The 3,729-nt window shown below is 39.7% G+C and overlaps 1 non-coding gene across 1 annotated transcript; it reads right to left on the bottom strand.

Moving 5' to 3' along the window:
* Nucleotides 1-3,414: 3,414 nt before the first annotated feature.
* Nucleotides 3,415-3,497, bottom strand: trnal-uaa (transfer RNA leucine (anticodon UAA)). The gene has a single exon. It is a non-coding gene; the product is annotated as a tRNA-Leu (tRNA).
* Nucleotides 3,498-3,729: the final 232 nt, after the last annotated feature.

Genomic DNA, 3,729 nt, shown 5'->3' with positions numbered 1-3,729 from the left:
AAAATGGAGGCTCTAGCCCCTATCAGAGCTGAGATATCGAAACTCAAAAATTCGGCCCGAGAAAAAAACGACAGTGGTACCCCTTACGTTTTTTTTTTGGGGCGAAAAATTCAGTTTCTCCGATCTTCTCAAAACTCTGGATTCTGATAGAGGGCCATGAGACTTAAGCCTGAGTGCAAAAATGGAGGCTATAGACCCTTCCAGAGCTGAGATATCGAAACTCAAAATTTTGACCCGAAAAAAAAAACGACAGTGGTACCCCTTTCGTGTTTTTTTTTGGGCGAAAAATGAAGTTTCTCCAATCTTCTCAAAACTCTGGATTCTGATAGAGGGCCATGAGACTTAAACCTGAGTGAAAAAATGGAGGCTCTAGACCCTTCCAGAGCTGAGATATCGAAACTCAAAAATTCGACAGAAAAAAAAAACGACAGTGGTACCCCTTTCGGGGGTTTTTTTCGGGCGAAAAATTAAGTTTCTCCAATCTTCTCAAAATTCTGGATTCTGATAGAGGTCCATGAGACTTAAACCTGAGTGCAAAAATGGAGGCTCTAGACCCTTCCAGAGCTGAGATATCGAAACTCAAAAATTCGACCCAAAAAAAAAACGACAGTGGTACGCCTTTCGTTTTTTTTTTTTTTTTCGGGTGAAAAATTAAGTTTCTCCAATCTTCTCAAAACTCTGGATTCTGATAGAGGGCCATGAGACTTAAACCTGAGTGAAAAAATGGAGGCTCTAGACCCTTCCAGAGCTGAGATATCGAAACTCAAAAATTCGACAGAAAAAAAAAACGACAGTGGTACCCCTTTCGGGGGTTTTTTTCGGGCGAAAAATTAAGTTTCTCCAATCTTCTCAAAATTCTGGATTCTGATAGAGGTCCATGAGACTTAAACCTGAGTGCAAAAATGGAGGCTCTAGACCCTTCCAGAGCTGAGATATCGAAACTCAAAAATTCGACCCAAAAAAAAACGACAGTGGTACGCCTTTCGTTTTTTTTTTTTTTCGGATGAAAAATTAAGTTTCTCCAATCTTCTCAAAACTCTGGATTCTGATAGAGGGCCATGAGACTTAAACCTGAGTGCAAAAATGGAGGCTCTAGACCCTTACAGGGCTGAGATATAGAAACTCAAAAATTCAACCCAAAAAAAAACGACAGTTTTTCGGTTTTGTTTTTCGGTTTCGGTTTTGTTTTCGGGCGAAAAATTAAGTTTCTCCAATCTTCTCAAAATTCTGGATTCTGATAGAGGTCCATGAGACTTAAACCTGAGTGCAAAAATGGAGGCTCTAGACCCTTCCAGAGCTGAGATATCGAAACTCAAAAATTCAACCCAAAAAAAACGACAGTGGTACCCCTTTCGTTTTTTTTTTTTTTCGGGCGAAAAATTACGTTTCTCCAATCTTCTCAAAACTATGGATTCTGATAGAGGGCCATGAGACTTAAACCTGAGTGCAAAAATGGAGGCTCTAGACCCTTCCAGAGCTGAGATATCGAAACTCAAAAATTCGACCCAAAAAAAAAACGACAGTGGTATTCCTTTCGTTTTTTTTTTTTCGGGCGAAAAATTAAGTTTCTCCAATCTTCTCAAAACTCTGGTTTCTGATTGAGGGCCATGAGACTTAAACCTGAGTGCAAAAATGGAGGCTCTAGACCCTTCCAGAGCTGAGATATCGAAACTCAAAAATTCGACCCAAAAAAAAAAAACGACAGTGGTACCCCTTTCGGGATTTTTTTCGGGCGAAAAATTAAGTTTCTCCAATCTTCTCAAAACTCTGGATTCTGATAGAGGGCCATTAGACTTAAACCTGAGTGCAAAAATGGAGGCTCTAGACCCTTCCAGAGCTGAGATATCGAAACTCAAAAATTCGACCTAAAAAAAAACGACAGTGGTACCCCTTTCGTTTTTTTTTTCGGGCGAAAAAATTAAGTTTCTCCAATCTTCTCAAAACTCTGGATTCTGATAGAGGGCCATGAGACTTAAATCTGAGTGTAAAAATGGAGGCTCTAGACCCTTCCAGAGCTGAGATATCGAAACTCAAAATTTCAACCTGAAAAAAAACGACATTGGTACCCCTTTCGTTTTTTTTTTTTCGGGCGAAAAATTAAGTTTCTCCAATCTTCTCAAAACTCTGGATTCTGATAGAGGGCCATGAGACTTAAACCTGAGAGCAAAAATGGAGGCTCTAGACCCTTCCAGAGCTGAGATATTGAGATATTTATAATGGCGTAAATGCTACGTGGGATGTCCATATCTCAGCTCTGGAAGGGTCTAGAGCCTCCATTTTTGCACTCAGGTCTAAGTCTCATGGTCCTCTATCAGAATCCAGAGTTTCAAGAAGATCGGAGAAACTCAAAATTTCGACCCCCAAAAAAACCGACAGTGTTACCCCTGTCGTTTTTTTTTTTTTTTTTTGGTGCGAAAAAATAAGTTTCTCCAATCTTCTTGAAACTCTGTATTCTGATAGAGGGCCATGAGACTTAGACCTGAGTGCAATAATGGAGGCTCTAGACCCTTCCAGAGCTGAGATATTGAGATATTTATAATGGCATAAATGCTACGTGGGATGTCCATATCTCCGCTCTGGAAGGGTCTAGAGACTCCATTTTTTCACTCAGGTCTAAGTCCCATGGCCCTCTATCAGAATCCAGAGTTTCAAGAAGATTGGAGAAACGTATTTTTTCGCACACACAAAAAAAATGACAGGGGTACCACTGTCGTTTTTTTTTTTTGGGGTCGAAATTTTGAGTTTCTCTGATCTTCTTGAAACTCTGGATTCTGATAGAGGGCCATGAGACTTAGACCTGAGTGCAAAAATGGAGGCTCTAGACCCTTCCAGAGCTGAGATATTGAGATATTTATAATGGCATGAATGCTACGTGGGATGTCCATATCTCAGCTCTGGAAGGGTCTAGAGACTCCATTTTTGCTCCATTTTTGTCCATTGTGAAATGCTCCAGAAGTTAAAAAAAGGGGGCTAACATGTGATGTCCATTGTAATGGACACAGGGTCTGAATGGGTTAACCCGACCATAACCCGAAAATTGGCTGCATGTAAACGAAGTCCATGGTTTAAGGTCTGGGTAGTTAGCATAGCCAAGTTAGTCCCTTCTGGTAGATTCTGGAACTAAACCATCTGGACATACAAGCCCGAGCAATGCCAAAAAATATATATATTTGGGTAACTGGTAATTGTAATTTAGAAACATGTTGAGGAATATATCTCCAGAGCAACCTCAAGTTTTTTTCTTTGTAAAGATTAAAATGTTTTACCTGGAGTGGGGTTTGAACCCAAGAAAATATTTGTTCAAAGTCTTAACCACTTAACCATCCTGGTTATTATTTTTGAGGCTATTAATTTGAGAAACCAGCTTGTGCGCAACCACATACAGGCATATTCCCATTAAAAATCCCATTGAATTACCAGGAGTGGGGTTCGAACCCACGAGGACGTTTGTCCATTGGATCTTAAGTCCAACGCCTTAACCACTCGGCCATCCTGGTCACTTCTGGATACTAAGAACCTCTTTGTTCTTTCAACAGGGCACTTCAGGAGTCCTTTCAAAATGAAAGTATGGCCAGTCCTAAAGATCAAATTTGAAAAAAAAAAATAAATAAAGTGGAATTGTGTGCTATTAAGACATTTATAAAACACATTGGCCTGAACCTTTAATTGAGTATAGTATACTAGCCCTTTTTAGAGAAATCTCCATGTGGTGTAATTTATTTTTTGGAA

This window comes from Pimephales promelas, chromosome 15, assembly GCF_988280905.1.
Source record: "Pimephales promelas chromosome 15, fPimPro1.hap1.1, whole genome shotgun sequence".
NCBI classification, from domain to species: domain Eukaryota; kingdom Metazoa; phylum Chordata; class Actinopteri; order Cypriniformes; family Leuciscidae; genus Pimephales; species Pimephales promelas.
Note: the sequence above shows the minus strand (reverse complement) of the source record. Positions and strands in the feature narration are given on the sequence as shown.